Source organism: Camelus bactrianus, chromosome 4 (assembly GCF_048773025.1).
Source record: "Camelus bactrianus isolate YW-2024 breed Bactrian camel chromosome 4, ASM4877302v1, whole genome shotgun sequence".
NCBI lineage: Eukaryota > Metazoa > Chordata > Mammalia > Artiodactyla > Camelidae > Camelus > Camelus bactrianus.
Window position 1 is genome coordinate 29,429,383 of NC_133542.1, and position 25,620 is coordinate 29,455,002.

Below are 25,620 nucleotides of genomic sequence, written 5' to 3' on the forward strand. Positions count from 1 at the left end.
GATCTCTCATATACTTCTGTGTGGAGAAGGGTATAAATTGGAATCACTACTTACAAACCAAAGTTCAGCATAATCTAATAAAGCTAAATCTAAACTTAAACCATGACCTCATAATTTCACTACTAGGCATCTCATACAAATGCATGTTATGTACCCCAGGACACACATACAAAAATCACATGTACAAAGAGGTTCATAGCAAAATTCTTTGTAGTAAGGCCAAATATTCATTAAAAGTAGAATGGATGAAAATTTGTGATATATTCATATCATAGAATTATCTATCATTAATAATCTATAAAACTGAATGAACCACAGATACATAAAACGACATACATAAATCTTGAAGACATAATGGTCAATGAAAGAAGTCAAACTGCAAAATACACCCTCTATAATTCCATTTGTATAATGTTTGAAACCAGCAAAATTAAACTGTATTGTTCAGACAGTGAAATTATGAAGAAATACAGGAAATGGGTTTTATCAAAGTCAGGAACATGGTTCCTGCTGAGGGGAAATTGGATTATGATCAGGAAGGAATGAATGTGTGCACATTTGTGTGAGTGTGTGTGTGTGTGAGTGTGTGTGTCTGTGTGTATCTTCTGCAGTGCTGCTTATGATTTTGAACTGGGAGGGGAAAGGTCACATGTGTGCTTTTTTATGATAGTTCACTAAACTCTGTGTTTATACTTAATGCACTTTACTATATTCAACAATACAGATAAAGTTCTGTTGTAGTAGAATATGTTAAAGACAAAAAAGATATTAACAATATGTTGTAAACATTTAAAAAATCTTAAAATAATAGTCTATATGATACCATTTTTGTGTGAAAATTATATACAAATATAAACTGACATTTCCATTCATCATATATGTGAGTGTGTGTGTAATTTATTATACATTTACATACATTTACTATACATGTAAAGTTTGTACACTTTAGTTTATATTTTGTATGTATTTTATAGAAAAAATATAAATTTGTGCCCAGAAAAAAAAATTGAGATGTACACCAAAATATTTATTGTAATTATTTTCATGTGGAAACATACATTTGATTTTCTGTATGATCAAAAACATAAAGAAGGGGCCTAGTGTTGATGGATTCAAAGGTTGCTAAAGGTTCTTCTCACTTCCCAGTAGTCATCCCTCCATTGTAAAGGGCAAACTGATTCCATTATTTAAGCGTGAGTTTGATTTTTCTCTGTAGGACAGTAGGAGAATAGGAGAAAGGACTGCCTGGTGGAGGAGTCTCAAGTTGAAATTACTGTTTAATTCTAAAGTAGAAAAACTGCCCCAGACTGATGAAAGTAGAGTGGGCAGTGGTTCCAGAGTATTCATGTTACAGCTTCCTACTGAGATTGATGTTACTTGTTAGAATATTACATAATGCACCCAGTGTATCAAACAAGGAATGCTCATGGATTGTGATCAAATTCAACTATTTTTGTCTCCCACCAAATCTTTAAACTTTATTCAGTGGAGTTACAACTTCCTTTTCCCTGGACAAAAACTTGGACTGCTCTTAAAGCTTTCCAGTTCATTTTTAGGGAATGAACTTTTAGTCAGAAAAACAGTCTTAATTCACTAGTTAGTATATCCAAATCCTGAACCTGACTTGTCATGGAAAATGGAGACCTGGTCTTTCTGCTCTCTTTTCTTTCTCTGCCACAATTCTTCCCATTCAGTCACTCAGTCATGGTTGAAGATGAAGGAGAGGTAAGGAAAGTTCTTCAGCACATTGTGTCTTTTGAGCTTAGAATATGGTTAAAAGTGAATCTCTCAAAGATGCTTTCATATGCTCTTCAGAGGTTCCTACCTGGGTCCAGCATCCTGCATCCCCTTTGTCCTGGACAGATGTATCTCTGTTACTCTAGGTGGACTCTTTTAATTCCATCCTTAGCCCCTGGGTATCTGGTGATATATTCTAGCCAATTTTGCTCCTGTAATGTAGAATGGCCTTACTGGAAAGGGCCCTAGAATATCCTAAACTGACTCTGTTTCCCACATTTGAACCTCAGAAACAACTCACATCTTGCTTAAATAGTTTTGGGGAATGCTTTATGGAGCCATGTTCTCATGATCCTACTGCTGAAAACTTTTAAGTCAATCCATCTCTCACCCTCTAAATTTCCCAGGCAGAAATCAGGCCCTAGTTCACAGTCCACTGTTGCGATCATGAGTTGGATTCCTGCCTTGTTTGCCTCACTTCTGCAGGGAACACATTTAAAAGTTCATTAAAAAAGATGGTGGAGGGTGGAAGTGGGTAGATATTCATAGCCTGGCAACAGCTCTCCTAAAAGCATCTTTTCACTAATTGATACTTGTATCCTTATCTGACTGAGGGGTCCAAGGGTCCCAGAGCCCACATTCTTTGTAAATCTGAACATGGTGAAGATAGGGGAGGAGGATTCTCTGATAATAATCATTATCATGAGTATCCCTTTGTACTTCAGGTGAACCAACTGCCATAGAATGCCTCCAGCTTCCTCAATCTTATACCATCTCTCAGGGTGCAAAGCAATACATACTCTTTTCCCCTGAAATGTTTGCACTGTTGAGGAAAAATTTGTAAAGCTTTGATCTGGGCAACAAAACCAGCAAGGTTTTTTTGGGTCATATTCTAGAATATAAGTACGTATTTTAAGTCTAAAATGGTTGGCTAGAAATGAAAATTCATAAAATATACTGGATCTTTTCCTTCCATGATCCTGAGAAAGACAGAATTTTTGTACCAGGAGTAGGAGTTGTGAAGTGGCCATCAAATACAGTGTCTACAGTTCATGGACTTAATTTGTATCATAGAGTTTTCAGAGTTCTCCAGTTTAACTCCTTTGTTTTGCAATGAGAAAATTGTCCCAATGTCTGGCATATTGTCTTTAACATTTCTTTAAATTGAAGTATAGTTTATTTACAATGTTGTGTTAGTTTCAGGTGTACAACTAAGTGATTCAGACATACTATATGTGTGTATATATATATATATATAAAACCTTTTTCATATTCTTTTCCATTACTGTTTTATACAGGATATTGAACATAGTTAGGATCTTTTTGTTTATTTTACATATAGTGGTTTGTATCTGATAATTCCAAACTCCTAATTTATCCCTTCCCCATCCCTTCCCCTTTTGTAACCATAAATTTGTTTTGTATGTATGTAAGTCTTTTTCTGGTTTCATTTATGTCAAATTTTAGATTCCACATATAAGTGATATCATATGGTATTTGTCTTTCTCTGTCTGACTTGCTTCACTTAGTGTGATAATCTAAGGTCCATCCGTGTTGCTGCAAATGGTGTTATTTCATTCTTTTTTATGGCTGAATAATATTCCATTGTGTGTGTGTGTTTTATATATATATGTATATAAATATATAAAACACCACATCTTTTTTATTCATTCATGGACATTTAGGTTGCTTTCACGTCTTGGCTACTATAAACAGTGCTGCTATGAACATTGGGGTGCATGTATCTTTTCAATTTAGAGTTTTCTCTGGATCTGGATCTGAACCCAGGACTGGGATTGCTGGATCATATGGCAACTCTATTTTTAGTTTTTAAAGAAACCTCTATACTATTTTCCATAGTGGCCACACCATCTTACATTCCCACTAACAGTATAGAAGGATTCTGACATATTGTTGATGCTAATTATTTGTTGAATGAATAGCTTAAGTGACTTGCCTAAGGTTTACAGAGGCAAAGTCAGCACCAGAACTCAGTAGCACACTGAGCCTGGCACCCATTCCTTTGTGCAGATACACATTAATTCCCAGAGTGTATACCTATGTCCCTAAGGATGTGGAGCATCCAGTGTCACTGAAGAAGCTTCAGACAGAGAAAATGACTCAAGGCAGAGAATAGATCTGTTTATTTCTGGTCTGTCAGAACCACTCACAAGACCCCATGAAATCATTTGCTTGAGGGGTGTAGTGAACTTTTTAAGCCAGCCTGCACTGTGAAGCATGAAAAGCCAGTAGATGATTTATAACAGTAGGAAGTTTGGCTGATCTTGAATTTTCATTGAGAAAAATTTATCAGAAACTAGCATTCAAGCTCAGAATGACAGTGGGGTTACTGGAGGTCATCAGTGGGTTTCAGGAGAAAAATATGGATTTCAGATATTCTCAAGCCAAATCCAGTTATGTTCTTTTGAAACTCACCCACTCTGTCTAAGTGAATGTGGTCAGGTGATGTAGGAAGCCTGTTGGGAGAATGTTAATATTCAAGTTTCCTTGGAAAATGACCTTTAAGATTCTTTTTGAAAAATTAACATGGTTAAAAGAAATAACACCCTAGTAGCAACAGACACACCCAGATCTTGGTTTCTAATACCACTCTCTGATAAGACCAAACAGGGCTCTTTGGAGAAATGCCTGAGTCTGTGACTGGGATAGAAATACACATGATGAACCTGGAGCATTTTGTCACAATAGAAAGTAAGAAAATGCAAAAGAAAAAAACCCCACCCACCCCCAAACACCAAAGCTCACAGTGATGGGAGTATGTCAAAGGAACACAGGAGCCTAGTGAAAGAGCTCCCTTCCACTGGCTAAAACTGGAATGATATATGCAACAAAATAAAGTAGTATTGAGTTATAACCCAAAGCATAAATAAATATCCATGGGTCCATACTGATATAAATAAATAAGTTAAAAATGGAGAGACTAGACAAATTGTCTCATGTAGAAAAGCTCCAAATAAATTATGTAGATATCCCACCCTAAAGGACATAGAGCACAACTCTCCACTCCTTATGTGTCACACAATGACTTCCTTCCAAAGAATACAGTATAGAAAGGTGGGGGAAATAAAAAGTAATTTCACAGTGGAGAAACCTGACAAACACTTCTTAAGCCAGGTGATCAAGGTCATAAGTCATGTTGCTAGTGTATGATATGAAGAAAATGGCACTTGACCTCTGTGATCTTCTCCTCAGAAATCCATAACCCTCATGTATTCACAAGAAAAATATCAGACATATTCCCCAAAAGGAATATCCTACAATATACTTGACTAGTATTCCTCAAAACTGTCAAAGTCATCAAAACCAACGAAATTCTGAGAAATTACCACAGCCAAGAGGGGGCAGAGGAGACAGAACAACTAAATGTAATATATTATTCTGAATGAGATGGTGGAATAGAAAAAGGACATTAGGTAAAAACTAAGGAAACCTAAGTAAACAATGGGCTTTAGTCAATAATAATTTGTTAATATTGATATATTAATTGTAGCAAGTGTACCATACTAATGTAAGATGTAAAGATAAGAGAAACTTGTTTGGGCTATAGAGAACTCTGTACTATCTTCTTAATTATTTTCTAAATCGAAAACTGTTCTAAAAGTAAAATCTATTAATTAAAAAAATTAAAATTGTCCCAAACCTGGGACAGAACTTATTTGCAGGATATGATTTACAGTCTCCTTCTGAAAGGTAATGAACATTACTGATAAGATGCTTAATTGGTTTTCTGATAAATTTTAGTGTGAAGACTTGTTCTGGGAAACTAGTTATTCATTTAGCCAAAAAACTGTCAAGAGTTTAGTGACCTTTCTTTAACCAGATGTTCATTTTGTGGGTGGGTATGTAGCAATGTTTATCTGAATCATTCTCTTTTCTGAAAAGTTTTCTTAACCAAAAATGAAAATTTGAATTGGCATAATAGGGGCTTTTTCATAAAACTTTTGAATCTGTTCATTATTTGTCTAAAAAGTTGTTTTCAGAACGTCTAAGTCTTAGACTCCATTATTTTAGAGACATTATAATGAATTGTTTTCACTGGCTATTACTAATTCCTCTTTTCTCCTTTTTCTCACATTGTCAAACTAAGACAGCAAAGACAAGTTAAAATTTTTAAAAATTGTGTTGGATTCCCTTGATTTGGAGAAAATGAAGCATCTGTTGAAGAATTTCTATCTGGGAAAACAGTATTCTTCTCATAGGCATAAGATCTTTAGAAAAGAACTCTAAGGTCCCTTTAGAAAAATTAGGCCTTTTAGTATGAGATGGGAGAACAAAGGGTTTCAAAAATTGCTTTTTAGACGTATGGGAAAGGAATCTGGAAGATTCCTCTAAAGTTGTGATTTCTATATAGAGCAAGGAGAAGAGAGTGAAAGTTATCCTTACCAGGAACTGATCGTCCTGCTTCTCTGCTGAAAGCTGTGTGTGGAGTGGGTGTCACTGGTCAGGATGCTGATTTTGGTGGCTGAGGTGCTCTAAGAGGCCAAGAATCAAATAGACCTAAGGAGGTAGGGAGGGTCCCCGTGAGAACCTTAGCCATGGACAGTCTCTCCAAGTTTTGTGTGTAGGCTGGGCAGTGTTTGGGACTCTATTGGGTTAGACTAAAGCCATGAGTATCTGGCTAATTAAACCAAGCATTGATCCAGCAACCTGAACAAGACAAAGAATTCCCAACCACCCAGGACTGGCAACATTTTATAGCTAGAACAGAATAGAGCTTTTTTGGTGGTTTGGGTGGATCAGCAGTGTGGTTGGATCAGTCATTCTGTCATGTAACATCCTACATTTTTAAAAACTTGCGTCTTTTTCTCATTTTTAATAATTAAATTTTATTTCTTAGAGCTATGCAGACTAATCAAACATTTAGAAAACACATATAAAGAAAATTAATTTTTTAAAGGAAACTCCATACTGTTTTCCATAGTGGCTGCACCAATTTACATTCCTACCAATAGTGTACAAGGGTTCCCTTTCTCCACATTTTCTTCAGCATTTATTATTTGTAGACTTTTTAATAATGGCCATTCTGACCAGTGTGAGGTGATACCCCATTGTGGTTTTGATTTGCAATAGTATGGAAAAAGAAAAGAGACTAATGTTAAATGTTAAATGTGCATGGATTCCAAACTTTAAACTGCAAAGATAAATTAATAAATTATATAGCATCAGTCAAGTGGTTTTGAACTGGTAATGGAGTTGTATTAAATCATCAGTATCATCATACCTAACCCTTACTAGGAGCAGAGGCGTTTGCATAAGAGATGGTTACTTTAGGAGGAAGTTCAGTCTACTGTAGTCTTTTTTTTTTTTTAAAGTTTCCTCATTATTTATTTATTATGTATACTTATTGAAGTATAGTCAGTTTACAGTGTTATGTCAGTTTCTGGTGTACACCACAATGTCATACATGAACATACATATATTCACCTCATATTCTTTTTCACTGTAAGTTACTACAAGGTATTGAATATAGTTCCCTGTGCTATATAGCGTGAACTTGTTGTTTATCTATTCTATATATATCAGTTAATATCTGCGAATCTCTAACTCCCAGTTTATCCCCTCGCACCCCCTCTCCCCTCAGTAATCACATGTTTTTTTCTCTATGTCTGAGAGTCTGTTTCTGTTTTGCAAATAAGTTCATTTATCTATTTCTTTAGATTCCACATATGTGATGTCATATGGTATTTTTCTTCTTCTTTCTGGCTTACTTCACTTAGAATGACAATCTCCAGGTCCATCCATGTTGCTGCATGTATCTTTTTGAATTAAGGTTCTCTCTGGATATATGCCCAGGAGTGGGAATGCTGGATCATATGGTAAGTCTATTTTTAATCTTTTGAGGAACCTCCATCCTGTTTCCATAGCGGCTGCACCAAACTACATTCCCACCAACAGTGTAAGAGGGTACCCTTTTCTTCACACCCTCTCCAGCATTTATCATTTGTGGACTTCTGAATGACGGCCATCCTGACCGGTATGAGGTGATACCTCATTATAGTTTTGATTTGCATTAGTATGGAGAAAGAAAAGAGACTAATGTTAAATGTTAAATGTGCATGGATTCCAAACTTTAAACAGCAAAGATAGATTACTAAATTATCTTGCATTAGTCAAGTGGTTCTGAACTGGTGATGGAGTTGTATTAAGTCATCAATATCATGTTACCTAACCCTTACTAGGAGCAAAGGCATTTGTATGGCACAAAGTTACTTTAGCGGAAAGTTCAGTCTATTGTAGCCTTTTTTTTTTTAAATTGATATATAATTGACATATTAGTTTCAAGCATACAATATAATGATTTGATATTTGTTTATATTGTGAAGTGATCACCACAGAAGGTCTAATTAATTGTTAACATTCATCCCCACACAGTTAGAAATTTTTATTTTCTTGTGTTTGGAGCTGTTAAGATCTACTCCCTTAGAAGCTTTCAAATATACAATACAGGCAGTCTACTGTGGCCTTATCCAAAAGACTTCAACTGGCATATCATAAACCTTTGGCACACTGTAAAGAAGCCTTGTTGTTGAGCATGAGATTAGAAGTCATGGAGGTTGTATCTTGTAGATTGTCATTATTTTCTGAGCCGTGACAAATTGCTTTATGCAAGTTTAGTCTGGCCAATACCTAGGATTTTCAAGAAGAGAGAAAGAAAGAGAGAAGACGGGGGAAGGGAAGGGAACGGAGTTGAAAGGAGAAAGAGACAATGGGAAGGGGGTGATAAAGAGGTAGAAAGTAAAGGTCAAAGATGTTTCCTGGTTGAGAGAGTTTTTTTTTAAAACGACTATGTTCAGTAACTTCACTGGATAGTTTGACACTTTGGGTAAAGTAGCTCTGGTCAGGATTGGGTCAGAGAACAAAGTAAAGAAAGAAGACACAAGACAGAGAGGAGAGGAAGGGGTAGGCTGAGTAGATGCCTTTCCTGGCTTGCCCTCTGCCCTGCCTCCTGAGTCCAAGAATGAAAGTTTGTGGAAGAAGTCGAGTTTGAAGATCTCTGTGTATGGGGCCCACATTTTATCGAGCTTTCCTCAGGGGCCCTGTGTTGCATGACTCTAGGGAGAGCTATTCACATAAAACAGTGCATTAATAAATGTACATACAGGTAATCTCGGCATCTTGTTAAAATGCAATTCAGATTCTATAGAGTGTAAAATTCTCCATTTCTGACTTGTTCCCAGGTAAGTGTGGATTTTGCAGGTCTAAGAACCATATTTTGAGTAGCAAGGTTTTAAGGGAATTATGTATATTAATTCATTTAATCCTCAACTATGATGTAGCTACTACAGTATCCCCACTTTATAGACAAGAAAGCTGAGAATAAATCACTAGTTTAGTTTACCGAGCTAGGTAAAGAGCAGAGCCAGGATTTGAACTCAGGTAGTCTGCATCTATCATCTTTTGTTTTCTTTCTTTTTAAAAAAAAATGCTTTATTTTTTAGAGCAGTTTTAGGTTTATAGAAAAAGAATGGAAAGTACAGGGTCTTTCCATATATTGCTTCCCACCTTCCGACAACTTCCACTGATTATTAGTATCTAGTATTGGAATGATACATTCTTTATAACTGATGAACCAATATTGAAACATTATTAACTAACATCTCTAGAGTTCACTCTTTTGTGTTGCACTATACTATTGGTTTTACAAATGCATGTCATATATCCATGATTACAATATCATGCAGAATAGATTCACTGCTCTAAAAATCCCGCATGCCACCTATTTATCCTTCTCTGCTCTGTTTCCTCCTGGAACTCTGATCACACTAATCCTTTTACTTTCTCTAAAGTTTTGCCTTTTCCAGAATGTCATATATTTGGAATCAAACAGCATGTAGCCTTTTATTTTTTATTTTTTTCTGTTAAATTTGATATTTTTAATAGACTGACTTCTTTCGTTCCAATTTTAGTATATGTGCTTCCAAAGCGAGCACGGTAGACTGACTTCTTTTATGTAACAATATGCATTTAGAATTCCTATGTGTCCTTTTGTGGTTTGATAGCTCATTTATTTTTATTGCTGAATAATATTTCATTTTATGGATGCACCACAGTATGTTTATCCATTCACCAACTGAAGGACATATTCTCAGTCTGGGGCAGTTATGACTAAAGCTGCTACACATTCATGTGCAGGTTTTTGTGTAGACTTTAGTTTTCAACTCATTTGAGTGTATATCAAGGAGCAAGACTGTAGGATCATATGATAAGACTATGTTTAGCTTTGTAAGAAACGGCCAAACAATCTTCCAAAGTGGTTGTACCATTTTGCATTCTCACCAGCAATGAATTTGAATTTCTGTTGTTCCACATTCACAGCAGCCTTTGGTGTTGTGTTTTGGACTTTAGCCATTCTAATAGATATGTAGTGCTATCTCATTTTAATCATGTTTTCTTTTTAGCTATTATGTTCTACCACTTCTCAGTGGAAGCAGTTCATCTTTCTCTTACCCTAAGCAAGAGCAAATTCCAATCCCACTGAGGAATTTGGCATCGTGCCAAACCTCAGGTCAGTTTTTAATGAAACAAACCAAAACAAAACAACCAAAAGCCAAATCAAAACACTGTTGTGCTTTCATCTCTTTATTAAAATCCAAAAAGTTTCACTTATAGGCTCATAGGCCAATTCCATACTGCATAGCAGCAGGCCAAACTGCTGTTTGACTTATTTTTCAGTCAGATTTATTGAGGGCTAATCTATCTTTCTCTTTCTTTTTTCTTTCCTTCCTTCCTTCCTTCCTTCCTTCCTTCCTTCCTTCCTTCCTTCCTTCCTTCCTTCCAAGTAAGTGCTAAGGATTTTTATTGTCATAGCAAGTATAACAGAAGACACAAATAAATTAATTGTTCTGATCATTTTAGACTCCAGGGTATCTCTGTGGAAAGTTCAGCTCAGCTCCTTGTGCCAACACAATACTGTCCAAAGCCTAACCCAAAAGCAGGAACTTGAGACAGTGTTCAAGACAATGACTGAACTTGGACATAGTGAGGATAAATGAAAAGGTAGTTTCCCTAGTTCCTCTTCTTAGTAAGATACACATATACAAAAGTATGAGGCTCATCAAGCGGGATACTTTTTATACATTGAAACTCATCCTTATTTAGTGTATTGTTTGATGAGTTTTGACAAAATGTGCAGATGTATAATCACCATCTCAGTCAAGATAGTAATGTTTCCATCACTGCAACAACTACTGCCATGCTGCTTTGTAATCTGTCCCTGCCCTAGACAACTGCAAATCTGATTTCTGTCTACATAGTGTTTGACTTTACAGAGTGTCATATAAATAGAATGATACAGCATGTGCTCTTTTATGTATAGCTTCTTTCACTTAACATACTTTTGAGATTCATCCATGTGGTTGCATGTGTTAGTTGTTCCTTTTTATTACAAAGTAGCATTCTATTGTATGGATATATCACATTTCATTCATTCACCAGTTGACAGGCTTTTTGGTTCTTTCTAGTTTTTGGCTATTATGAATAAAAAGCTACTATAAGCATTTACATACCAGTTTTTATGAGGAAATATGTTTTCATTTCTCTTAGGTAAATATTTAAGAAGTAGAGTTTCTGGGTTATACAAGTGTCTGCTTGTTTTATAAGAAACTGCCAAACTGTTTTCCAAAGTGGCTGAACAACTTTGTATTCCCTCTAGCAATGTGATAGCAATGTTGTAGTTGTTCTTCATCCTTGACAGCACTTGATATTATTGTTAATCTTTTAAGTTTTATCTACTATAGTAGTTGTATGGTGGCATGTCAGTGTGGTGTTAATTTGCATTTGTTGGGCATTTTTTCATGTGCTTATTTGGTATCTATATATCTTCTTTGGTTTCTGGTTATTTGTATTGTTGTTGTGGTGTAAGAATTTTTTTTAAACTTTTTTTATTGAGTTATAGTCATTTTACAATGTTGTGTCAAATTCCAGTGTAGAGCACAATTTTTCAGTTATACATGAACACACATCTATTCATTGTCACATTTCTTTTTACGCTGTGAGCTACCACAAGATCTTGTATATATTTCCCTGTGCTATACAGTATAATCATGTTTATCTATTCTACATTTTGAAATCCCAGTCTGTCCCTTCCCACCCCCACCCCCTTGGCAACCACAAGTTTGTATTCTATGTCTATGAGTCTGTTTCTGTTCTGTGTTTACATTCTTTTTCTTTAGATTCCACATATGAGCAATCTCATATGGTATTTTTCTTTCTCTTTCTGGCTTATTTCACTTAGAATGACAGTCCCAGGAACATCCATGTTGCTGCAAATGGTGTTATGTTGTCAGTTTTTATGGCTGAATGGTATTCCATTGTATAAATATACCACATCTTCTTTATCCAGTCATCTGTCGATGGACATTGAGGCTGTTTCCATGTCTTGGCTATTGTAAATAGTGCTGCTATGAACATTGGGGTGCAGGTGTCTTTTTGAAGTAGGGTTCCTTCTGGATATATGCCCAGAAGCGGGATTCCTGGGTCATATGGTAAATCTATTCCTAGTCTTTTGAGGAATCTCCATACTGTTTTCCACAGTGGCTGCATCAAACTGCATTCCCACCAGCAGTGTAGGAGGGTTCCCTTTTCTCCACAGCCTCTCCAGGATTTGTCATTTGTGGACTTTTGAATGATGGCCATTCTGACTGGTGTGAGGTGATACCTCATTGTAGTTTTGATTTGCATTTCTCTGATTATTAGTGATACTGAGCATTTTTTCATGTGCCTATTGATCATTTGCATTTCTTCCTTGGAGAATTGCTTGTTTAGGTCTTCTGCCCATTTTTGGATTCGGTTGTTTGGTTGTTTCTTATTAAGTCATATGAGCTGCTTATATATTCTGGAGTTCAAGCCTTTGTCGGTTTCATTTGCAAAAATTTTCTCCCATTCCGTAGGTTGTCTTTTTGTTTTACTTATCGTTTCCTTTGCTGTGCAGAAGCTTGTAAGTTTCATTAGGCCCCATTTGTTTATTCTTGCTTTTATTTCTATTGCTTGGGTAGACTGTTCTAGGAGAACATTTTTGAGATGTATGTCAGATAATGTTTTGCCTGTATTTTCTTCTAGGAAGTTTATTATAGCTTGTCTTATGTTTAATCCATTTTGAGTTTATTTTTGTGTATGGTGTAAGGGAGTGTTCTAGCTTCATTCATTGCTTTACATGCTGCTGTCCAGTTTTCCCAACACCATTTGCTGAAGAGACTGTCTTTATTCCATTGTATATTCTTGCCTCCTTTGTGGAAGGTGAGTTGACCAAAAGTTTGTGGGTTCATTTCTGGGCTCTCTATTCTGTTCCATTGGTCCATGTGTCTGCTTTTGTACCAGTACCATGCTGTTTTGATGACTGTAGCTCTATAGTATTGTCTGAAGTCTGGACAGCCTCTTTCTTTTTCTTCAGTAATGCTTTGGCAATTCTAGGTCTTTTGTGGTTCCATATAAATTTTATTAAGAATTATTTATATGTTATTCTGAATACAAGTCCTTTATCAGATAGGTGTCTTGGAAAGACGTCTGATTTTATATTCTTAGTGTCTTTTGAGGAGCAAAGGTTTTAAACTTTTACAGCATATAATAACAATTTTTCTTTTACAGATTGTGCTTTTTTGTGTGTTCTATCTAAGCAAACTTTGCCTAAGCCAAGATCATAAAGATTTTTTTTCCAGTTTTCTTTCAGAGAAATTTTGTATTTTTAACTATTACATTGAGATCTATGGTCTTTTCAAATTAATTTCTGTGTGTGGTGTGAGATGGGGCAGATGTTCATTTTTAATCCCTCCCTCCCTTCTTTACTTTCATGTATGAATGTTCAATTATTCAAGCACCATTAGTTGGAAAACCATACTTTTTTGATTGATTTATATTTTTGTCAAAGGCAATTGACCATATATGGTTAAGGCTAGTTCTAGATTCTCTATTCTGTTTCACTGATCTATTTGTCTATCTTTAGGCCAATACCACACTGTCTTGATTGCTATAGTTTTATATCTGATCTTGAAATCGGGTAGTGTGAGACTTCCAGTGATCTTTTGAACTTTTGGGGGCTTTTGTAGGTCTTTGGAATTTCTATGTAAAATTAAGAAACTCTTTGTCAATCTTAGTTTTTCAAAACTCTGTTATGGTTTTGATAGAAATTGTAATAAACCTATAGATAAATTTGGTAAGAATTGACATCTTAACAATATTGATTATCCCTATGCATAAACATTGTTATCTCTTCATTTATTTAGATCTTTTATGAACTGTTCTCAGCAATATTTAATAGTTTTCAATGTATGGGTCTTGAAATATATGATTAAATGCATTCCTAAGTATTTTATGTTTTTGATTCTATAGTATACAACATCACTTTCCAATTTATATTTGGGGTTTTTTGCTAGTATATAAGAAATATATATATTTTTTTGTAAATTGGCCCTATATCTTGTGACCTTACTAAACTTATTTATAACTTTTATTAGCTTTTTTGGTTTATTCTTTGGAATTTTCCTCTATATAGGATCATGTCATCTACAAACAAAGGTAGTTTTACTTCTTATTTTCCATTCTGTGTGGCTCTTATTTCTTTTTGTTGTCTTGTTGCACTGGTTGGTATCTCTAGCCCTATGTTAAATAGAGGTGGTAAAACCAGACATTCTTGCTGATGTTATTCCTGATCTCAGAGGGAAAGTATTAAGTCTTTCAGAATTAAAGATGAGATTAAATCTATGTTTTATGTGGGTACTTTTTATCATGTTGAAGAAGTTCCCTTCTATTTCTAGTTTGCTGAGACTTTCTGATCTTGAGTGAATGTTGAAATTTGCAAGTACTTTTATGTATCTTTTGAGATTATATGATTTTCTTTTTATTCTGTTCATATGGTAAGTTACAATGATTGATTTTTTAAAGTTTTTAATTAAAAAATTATTATTGAAGTCTAGTTGCTTTACAATGTTATGTTAGTTTCTGGTGTACAGCATAGTGATTCAGTTATACATATATAAATACATATTCTTTCTCAGATTCTTTTTCATTATAGGTTATTATAAGATATTGAGTATAGTTCCCTGTGCTATACAGTAGAACCTTTTTGTTTGTTTATTCTACATGTAGTAATTTGTATCTGCTAATCTCAAACTCCTGATTTATCCCTCCCTCTTCCCCTTTGGTAACCATAAATTTGCTTTCTGTGTCTGTGAGTCTGTTTCTGTTTTATAAGTAAATTCATTTATATCACTTTTTTAGATTCCACATACAAGTGATATCATGTGATATTTGTCTTTGTCTGATTTCACTTAGTATGATAATCTCTAGGTCCATCCATGTTGCTACAAATGGCATTATTTCATTTTTTTTTTAATGTGGAACCAACATACCTAGGATAAACCCCACTTCATGATGCACTATCTTTTTATATATTATTAATTTCAACATACCAATGTCTTATTTAAGATTTTTCAGTTGAAGTTCAGGAGGGATACTGGTTGGTGTACTTTCTTTTCTTGTAATGTCTTTGTCTGATTTTGCTATTGGGGGTAGTGCTGTCATTATAAAATGAGTTGGTAAGTGTTACCCTCCTTTTCTGTTTTCTAGAAGAGTTTACAGAAAATCAGTATCATTTCTTCATTAATTGTTTGATAGAATTTACCAGTGAAGCCATGTGGATCTGGCTTTTTGTTTGTTTGTTTGCTTTATGGCAATGTTTTTTGACTATGAATTCTATTTCTTTAATAGATATATGGCTATTCAGATTACCTATTTTTCTTGAGTGAGCTTTGGTAATTAAAATTTGTGTCCATTTCATCCAAGCTATCAAATGTGCTCGCAAAAAGGTGTTCACAATATTCTCTTATGCTATGGGATCTATAGTGATGTCTCTTCTTTCATTACCAACATCAATAATTTTTATCACCTTTTATTTCTTGATCAGTCTCGTGACAGGTTTATCAGTTTTTGTGAGTTAGTCAAAGAACCAATTTGTAGTTTCTTTGATTTTTTTCTATTTCACTGATTTCTCCCTTTTGTTTTATCATTTCTTCTTGGTTTGGGTTTAATTTGCTCTTGTTTTGCTAGTTTACAAGGAGGCAGCTCAGCATTGATTTGAAACTTTTCTACAATAAATATTTAATGTAAATTTCTCTCTTAAGCATCACTTTGGCTGTGTCCTACTAAATTTGACATGTTCTCTTTTTATTTTCATTCAAATAAAATATTTTCTAATTTCCATTGTGATTTCTTATTTGACCCATAGTTATTTAAAAGTATATAATTAATTTCCAAATATTGGGGATTTTCCAGTTATCTCTCTCTTCTTGATTTCTAATTTAATTCCAGTGGGGTCAGAGAACATAGTATGATTTCAATCCTTTTGTATTTCCTTCTTAATGAATGTTCTATATGTCCTGAAAACAATGTATATTCTATTGTGTTAGGTGGAGTGTCCTGTAAATGTTGGTTAGGTCAATTTAGTTAATAGTATTATCAAAGTCATCTACATCCTTAGTGATTTATTTTGGTCTATTTGCTCTGACAGTACTGAGAGAGCAGTCTTAAAGTTTCCAACTGTGACTGAGACCATCCTACATTCTTTCACAAGTGTGATTTCCCAGATTTAGTATCAAGAGAGGGCCTGCAGTAGAGCAGGCACCAGCCAGGCATTTTATGGGAAGTGTTCACTTTTGGTTTCCAAGAAATGAAGGGAGGGGATTGTTTCTCTTCACAAGCTTAGCATTCCTCCTCTGCTTTTCTATCCCTTCCAAGTCCTCTTTTGCAATGAAGGGGAGGGGAATGTTGTGGGTGAGATGACTTGCTCAAATAGCTGAATTTCAAATATTGGGTAATTACTGTTTTTGTTCCCAGAAAAGGGGCCTTGTTAACAATTCAGGGGAATATAGGAAAAATCCTGTTAAATGATTTGTACCTGTGTGAAACGGAATTACTAAATGAGTTTATACTGTTCTCCTTAAAATTTTTTTACTACAATTACTTCAGACTGCTTACTGAGGAAAGGCTGTTAAGGCCAAGCAGCTGCTGTGTCAGCTGAGGCGAATTCCAAAATCCTCAAGCGTTTCCTTAGATAATGTTGCAGAGTAATCATTCTTTTAATAGAAGTAAAAGCAAAGTGTTGTGCAAGGGAAGTACATCATGTTATCAGCAGTAAACAGTAGAGAAGTATTTAGTTTTCCTCTTACCTATGTTTGACTCTACAAAATGCTTCTGTTTGAGGATCCCATTTAGCTGCAGTGATCTGAGGGAGCATGTCTGTTCCTTTGAGGCTAAGCAACACTAATTTAGCCATTTTTGTTTGTTTTCCTTGAATGGGGTTCTTTGAGAAGTAGGCCTCCCTTGAGGGAAACAAAAAAAGGTCCTATTGAATATTAAATTACAAATGCCTGTGTAGGAAGAGAAATGGGATTAATTTTGGTTGATCCTAATATAGGCCAAGCACTGTGCTAGATGTTTACAACCATTTCCTTATTCCATCTTCTCAAGAGCCCTGTCTGGGAGATATATTAAGCACATTTTACAGGCAGGCTGAGGTCCAGTATGTGGTCCCATAGGCAGGAGAAATTAAGATTAGAATCAGAATCTCTTTAGTACCAAAATTCATGCTCTCTGCTGTCCTTGATGATTCCATTAATGTGGAAGTATGCCACAAAAGCAACCCCAAATCCACAATTTTATTAATTAATTCTGTAGTTTCTGGAATGGTTTTGCTCAAATGTGGTTGGCAGTTGAGACCATAAAACACCCTCTCTCTCTTTAGATTCATTGTGTTAGGAAAGCTTTTGTCATATCATGCACCTTAAACAGAACCGGATATTTTGATCTTTGATAAATTTGGCATGGTACAATATTGACGTTTCTTTGGACTCCAGCCTTTGCAAATGTTAGGCTTGAAATCAAGACTGGACAGACGGTAGCTTAGGGCCTTTGGTCTAGGCCAGGAGGGTGGAGTAGGAAAGTTCAAAGATTATAGCAAGGTTGAAACCAGAGAAATGAGGAAGCAGGCAGGTAGGCAACTGTAAGTATCAGAATTCAGGGTAAAACAGGTATTAGAGACCTGAAAGGACTTGCTACAAGAGAGAAAAAACATGCAGAGAAATAATCCAAAGTATAAGTCATCAGTGGCTACACACTTGTATGAGCTGGAAGGAACATTGATTATAAAAGTGTGATCCTCTGAGCAGCAGCATTACCGTCATTTTGTTAGGTTGTTAGAAATACAAATTCACGGGTTCCACATTCATCTACTGAATTAGAATCTCTGTGGCTGGGGCCCAGAAATTGTGTTTTAAAAAGCTTTCCCCATCATCCTTATATATGTTAATGTTTGAGAACCTCTGAATTAGAGGTACACAGCAGTAAGTAGCAGGAGGGAGCAAACTAGAGTCACAGAGGCTTGACTGACTGCTACATATATTTAATACAAAATTAATTGAAAGTGCTTGACACTGTGTTAGGTGCTGGTAATATAGAGATGAAAAGATAGAGTGTTGTGTTTGAAGAATCTAAGGCACATCTAATTGGTAGTGTCTTATAGACAATAGGAAGCACAAATGCCCTGTAACTCAGGAAAAAATATCTAGTCTTTAGAGTTATTAATTCCTAAAGGAAAACTAAAACCATGGGAGCTAATCGCCCTGGGTTGGTTTAGGTCATGGGGTGGCAATGTAGAGTGAGGAACAAGAGGATCAAGGGTCTGAGATTCCTTGATGCCTTGTTAACTACTCTCTCCTCAACCAGCAATAGGCTGTCAGTGGTCTTACCACTTTTTATTTACCCTGTTAGTGAAGGAGAGGATCCCTGCTCTAAATAGTATATGGGATGGCCAAACACACAACATATGACATGGTCAGATGAGATTGGCAGCAGTTTGTTAGTCACAAATACTCACAGCCTGTGAGGAGGAGAACACCACATGCCATGAAGGGCCACATGAGGGTTGCTCTTGGAAGCAGAGTGCTGTGGGCTGTGGGCAGGCCTTGTAATGACAAGAGAGTGAGGTGACCCTTGATTCCTGTTGATAGTTGTGGTTTGTTTGAATAATGTCTCGGGCTGGGCAGATAAAAGAAACCCATGGTTTGAGGACCAGATTGGGTGTGGCTGGTTCAGTCGATCAGTGAGTTAGCTGGGTGGGGAACAGAGGAACTCATGGTAAACAAGGTAGCACATGGAATTTCAGATTTTACAATTAATCAGCATACGTGGAAAATCCACTTCAACAGCCCTCTTTTAATGGAGCTTCTCTGGACTAAAGCTTTCTTGTTTTCTTTTGCTTTTCATCCCACTACCTGAAATTCAGTTCCGTCTCTTTCTGTCTCTCTTTCATTCTCTCTCTCACACACACACACACACAAACACACATGTCTTTTTGTATCAACAATAGGTTTTGACAGTGTTCCTAGCTGTGAATTCAGCAGGCAGTCACATTACCACCCCAGGGCCCTAGGCTATAGAGGAAAGTGCCCTGTGTTCCTTGAATGATCCAGATATCTAGACTTGGCACTCCCTTGCTTATCCCATGCTTATCTGGGAAGGCCAAATATGTGTATATAGGATCACAGATATTTGAGAAGGCAGAGAAAAAGAGAGCCTTATAGGCAGCCAAGAAGAGGGGAAAGAGTAGTTGGAAGAGAAGCAGGGAAGTTGTTTCATAAAAGAGACTACCTAGTAAAAATGGAGTGGGGAAGGCATATGCAACCAGGAGTTCCAGAAGAAATGGACTGAATAGTAAGTATTGGATTTGTCATTTGGGCAGTATTTGTGCTACCTTACTAGACCAGTTTTAATGGAATGTGTGTGTAGATATGTGTGGGGAAGGGGTGGGCAAAAGATAGATGAAGCCATGTAACAGTGGGAGTGGATGCTGAAGTACTTAATGGGAGAAATTATGTCCTTTAAATACTCCAGGAAAAAACAACGTATTTAATGGGGTTGGATAGGGAAATAATTTTTTTAATAAACCAGAGAAACTTAGATAATTTGTGGAGCTACCTGATCGGGCCTCATTCTATTACTAGACTATCTTCTCTAACTTGTGATATGTTTTAAAAGGTCAGTAATAAAAGTGTTTCCTGTAGACCAGAAGGGCCATGCAGGAGAGAAGGCCATCATGGGAACATTTGTGAGAGGGCAAGGAGACCTCAGGGGAAAAAGGATAGAAGTGTGTCAACTAATGACAATGGGCTGAGGAAGAAACTAGTATGTTTCAGCCCTCCTAACTACCACCTTTGCAGGAGAACAGCAAGAGACAGGAGCCCAGCAGGGGAATCTTTTTTCAAGGGCCCCTTGAGAGAAGGCATCAACTTTAATTATCTGCCAGGCTCATTCAGGGAATCAGCTTTAATTTACTGCCAAGTTTGGCAAGGCTGAAGCCACCCAACTAGTAAAGAACTGTTTTATCCCTTTACCTCCCGTCTCTCACTCTCTCTGCTCCCTGCTTCCCCACCCGGCTTCAGTCAGTAAGGGGAGCAAACCTTCAGGTAGCAAGTAAAGGAGAATGGGAGCAGAAGCCCCAAGCTCCCCTTCCTCACTACAGGATTCCAGCCTGTGGGGTAGGCAGGATGGAGGTGAAAAGATCTTATGCCAAATTAAGTTCAGTGGTTTGACCATTTCATGAAACTATACATTCTAATTACTGAATTGAGACTGTGTTTGCAACTTAAGATGACAGTAGGACTGTCTGTTATTTAAGAGTGAGTTATAAAGTGTAAGAGGCAGGAGTTGAATCAAGGGATGGTGGAAGACAACAAATGTTTTGATCAACTATGCTTCAAGGTTGTGGACTGTACCAGTTATATTTCTATCTGTATTTGCATATCATGGTCCCATTGTCCACTCACATTCAACTCATTCTCTCTTTTCCTACTAATTCCTTTCTCCCACCTTCGTTTCTTTAACCAACAGCATCATTTTCCTAGTCTCTCAGGCTCAAAATCTAGGAGTTAATCTTGATTCTTCAGACAACAAGTTACTGATTTTTCCTTCTCATTAGATTACTGACTCTACCACTCACTGATTGTGCGGCCTGGCACAATGGAGGAATGTGTTCTTGTATGCCTACAACCCACTTCTCTGCTGTTTCCACTAGTAGCCCCCAATGAATGTGTTCATATTTGTATTATGTGAATGTGACCTTATGGCTGCAGCTGACTAGTCCAGCAATCAAGAGTAGCTTGTGTATCTTGTTAGATATCTTAGGGCAATCTTATTCATTCTCAAGAATGTAAACCAATACCAAGTTTTTGTTGAGAAATTTTGAGAAGGTTTCTGTTCCTAGTGATTAAACCAGCTCTGAAGGAAGAGACAATATTTAATTCCTCTAAGCCTTAATCTCTGTATTTTTAACATTTAATCTCTGCTCCATCACGTATACTATTAGAGTCATGCTGGGCAATTTACTACTTCTAAGCAGTGTCACTTTTAGAAATTTAAGTATGATTCATGTACCATAAAACCCACTATTAAAAATTGTACAGTTCAGATATTTTAAAAAATCATATTCACAAATTTGTGCAGCCATCACCACCATCTCTCTCCAGAACAGTTTCATTATCCCAGAAAGAAACCCCATACCTGTTAGCAGCCACTTCTCATTCTCTTCTTCCCCCCTGTCACTGGAAACCACTAATCCACTTTCTGTCTCTGTGGATTTACCTATTCTGGATATTTCATATAAATGGAACCACACAATATATGGCATTTTGTGTCTGGCTTTTTTCACTTAGCACAACGTTTTCAAGGTTCATCTGTTTTGTAGCAAGTATCAGTACTTTATTCCTTTCTAACACTGAATAATCCATTGTATAGATATTATCAGTTGATGGTCATTTAGGTTGAATATACTTCTTAGCTATTATAAACAATGCCACTATGAACATTTTGTACAGATTTTTTTGTATGTGTGAATATTTGTTTTCATTTCTCTTTGATATATACTGGGGAGTAGGATTTTTGGGGACAAATAGTAACCTTGTGTTTAACTTTTTGAGGAACTGGCTGCTTTCCATATCATTTGTACCATCTATCTTCTCACAAGCATTGTATGAGAGTCCTAATTTCCCCATATCCTCACCAACACTTATTATTTTTCTTTTTTCAAAAAATAAATTATATCCTTCCTGGTAAGTGAAGTGGTATCTTGTTGTGGTTTTTATTAATTTTCTTTTCAAATAACTTTATTTTCAAAATGGAAATAGCTATTATTTTCCCCATTATCTTTGTTCATTGTATTGCAATCAAGTAAAACAAACAGCTATCAGTATGAAAATGAAAATTGCTATAAATCCATCCACCCAGTGATGGCCACTGTTAACTTTTGAAGGAGGACAATAATTGGAGGACTGTTACAGCTAGGCTTTGCAGTAGCTCCACTGTTGAGTATACCTCCACGGGGACTGAAGTTCTTATTTGCCAGAGTTCTTGGATAAATACTGCCCAATTCTTAGTAAGTGTCCATCCTTCTCACCTCCTACTTCCCATTCACACAATTTTCAGATAATTGCTTAAAAACACTTTTATTTAGTCAAATGCTTGTCCAGTCCAGATTGTCTTAGAAGTGAGAAAAGGACTAAACATTTATTGGGCTCCAATGAAATGCCACGCATGGAATTAAGGCACCTTCATTGTATTACTTTATTTAATATTCAAAACAACTCTATGAGGAAGGTCTTTTCATTTTTCTCCACAGACTGAAACAGAGGCTGAATGATATTAAAAGTAACTTACTGATAAATCTAAGGCCATTAAAAGGTGACTTACTAATAAATCTAAGGCCATGATTTGCCAACTCAGGTCTGGCAACTGAAAAGCTGTTTTTTATTTCAACATGCAACATTATATGTGCATTACTTCTTTATTCTATTGCAGTTTTTAGTAATTCAGGTAATCATATATTTTAAGCAATTATTGGTGAATAACTATAAGGACAATGCAGTAAGTAACTTAGTAAGAAAAGCACATTTGAAAAATACAGTTATTAACTATTGATACTGTAGGCCTATTAAATATCTTTAAAAATTCTAAGTTTTATCGAAGCATAATGGATAGCCAGTAAACTGCACATAATTAAGATGAATGATTTGATAAGTTTTAAAATATGAATACACCCAAGAAGTCGTCCCAGCAGTCAAGATAGTGAACATATTGAACATGCCTAGAAGTTTCCTCATGTCCCTTTGTAATTATTCCTTTCTTCTCCACCCCTGTGCACTCCCATTTCCCCAAAACCACTAATGTGTTCTCTGTCACTATAGATTAGATGCATGTTCTAAAGTTTTTATAAATAGAATTATTAGTGTGCATTATTTTTAATCTGGCTTCTTTCAGTCAGCTTACTTATTTTTAGAGTCATCCATATTGTCATAGATTGCAATAGTTTTTTTCCTTTTTATTGGTAAGGAGTACGTCCACTGTATAGATATACTGTAGTTTGTTTATTGATTCACTAGTGGATGGATATTTAGGTTGTTCCCACATTTTTACTCTTACAAACAAAACAAATATGAAAATTTATGTATAAGTCTTTGTAGGGAGATAAGCTTTCATTTCTCTTGGGTAACTGCCTAGGATTGAAATGGCTAGATAATATAATAGATGTATGTTTAGTTGTTTTAAAGATCTTTTTAAAAGACAGTTTTATTATCCTAAAGTCACTGCCAGAAAACTACTAGACCTCTTCAATGAATTCACTAAAGTCGCAGGATACAAAATTAATATACAGAAATCTATTGCATTTCTATACACTGGCAAGGAAATATGAGAAAAAGATAAGGAAACAATCTTATTTGTCATCACATCAAAATGAATAAGATACCTAATAATAAACCTACCTAAGGAGGCAAAAGACCTGTACTCTGAAAACTGTAAGACACTGATGAAAGAAACTGAAGATGACACAAACTGATGGAAAGATACACTGTGTTCTTGGATTGGAAGAATCAATATTGTTAAAGTGGCAAAATTACCCAAGGCACTATATAGATTCAGTGCAGTCCCTATTAAATTACCAATGGCATTTTTCACATAACTGGTAAAAAATTTTTTTAAATTTGTGTGGAAACACAAAAGACCCCAAATAGCCAAAGCAATCTTGAGAAAGAAGAATGGAGCTAGAGGAATCATGCTCCCTGACTTCAGACTATATTACAGGGCTACAGTAGTCAAAAGAGTATGGTACCGGCACAAAAACAGACACAAAAATCAATGGAACAGGATGGAAAGCCCAGAAATGAACCCATGCACTTATGGTCAATTAATCTATGAAAAAGGAGGCAAGAATATACAATGGAGAAAAGACAGTCTCTTCAGTAAGTGGTGCTGGGAAAACTGGAGAGCTGTATGTAAAAGAATGAAATTGGAACATTCTCTAACACCATATACAAAGATAAATTCAAGGTGGACTAAAGACCTAAATGTAAGACCAGATTCTCTAAAGCTCCTAGAGGAAAACATAGGCAAAACACTCTTTGTTATAAATCGCAGCACTCTTTTTTTCAGTCTGTCTCCTAGAGCACTGGAAATAAAAGCAAAAACAAGCAAATGGGACGTAATTAAACTTAAAAGCTTTTGCACAGCAAAGGAAACCTTGGACCAAATGAAGACACACCCTACGGAATGGGAGAAAATATTTGCAAGTGATGGAATAGACAGGACTTAATCTCCAAAATATCCAAACAGCTCATACAGCTTAATATCAGGGAAACAACCCAATCAAAAAATGGGCAGAAGACCTAAATAGACATTTCTCCAAAGAAGACATCCAGATGGCCAACAGGCACATGAAAAGATGCTCAATATCGCTTATTATTATAGAAATGCAAATCAATACTACCATGAGGCATAACCTCACACTGGTCAGAATGGCCATCATTAAAAAGTCCATAAACAATAAATTCTGGAGAGGGTGTGGAGACGGGAAACTTTGTATACTGTTGATGGGAATGTAAATTGGTGCAACCACTATGGAAAACAGTATGGAGATTCCTCAAAAACTAAAAATAGAGTTACCATATGATCCAGCAATCCCATTCCTGGGCATATATCTGGAGAAAACCCTAATTTGAAAAGACACATGCACCCCAATGTTCATAGCAGCACTATTTACAATAGCACAATAGCCTACATGGAAGCAACCTAAATGTCCATTGACAGATGACTGAATAAGGAAGATGTGGTGCAGATATATATGCAATGGTATAGCACTCAGCCATAAAAAAGAATGAAATAATGCCATTTGCAGCAACATGAATGGATCTAGAGATTATCATATTAAGCGAAGTAAGTCAGATAAAGACAAATATCATATCTTACATGTGGAATCTAAAAGATACAAATGAATTTATTTACAAACCAAAAATAGACTCACAGATATAGAAAACAAACTATAATTACCAAAGGGCAGGGTGGGGGATAAATTAGGAGTTTGGGATAAACATATACATACTATTATATGTAAAATAGATAAACAACAAGGACCTACTGTATAGCACAAGGAATTATATTCAGTATCTTATAATAACCTATAAGGAAAAGAATCTGAAAAAGAATATATGTATATGTATTACTGAATCACTTTCCTGTACACCTGAAACTAAACTAATGCAACACTGAAAATCAAATATACTTCAATAAAAAGAAAATTAAAAAACAGAAAAAAGCTTATTGAGTTATAATTTATGTATCTTAAAATTCACCCATTTTAACTGTACAATTCAGTGAATTTTAGTTAATGTATAGAGTTGTGTAACCATAATCCAGTTTTAGAAAATTTCCATCATGTCAAAAAGAACTTTGTCTCCATTTGTATTCACTCCCTGCTCCTGTCCTTAGCTCCAGGCAGCTACTCTCTGTTTCTATAGATTTGCTGTTTCTGGATATTTCATGTAAATGGAA

General features: G+C 35.8%; 1 protein-coding gene across 8 annotated transcripts in view; it reads left to right on the forward strand.

Moving 5' to 3' along the window:
* RANBP6 (RAN binding protein 6) overlaps window positions 1–25,620 on the forward strand; it is a 247,349-nt gene that overhangs the window by 60,824 nt on the left and 160,905 nt on the right. For 4 of the 8 annotated variants that reach the window (XM_074361593.1, XM_045520889.2, XM_010960644.3 and 1 more), the window contains exon 1: window positions 19,306–19,458. The exons of 1 other annotated variant lie outside the window; for it this stretch is intronic. The gene's annotated coding sequence lies outside the window, so the exon portion shown is untranslated. Of the gene's footprint in view, window positions 1–19,194; window positions 19,459–25,620 lie in introns of those variants that run through there. 3 more of the 8 variants (XR_012506354.1, XM_010960647.3, XM_010960645.3) reach the window with 3 other exon arrangements.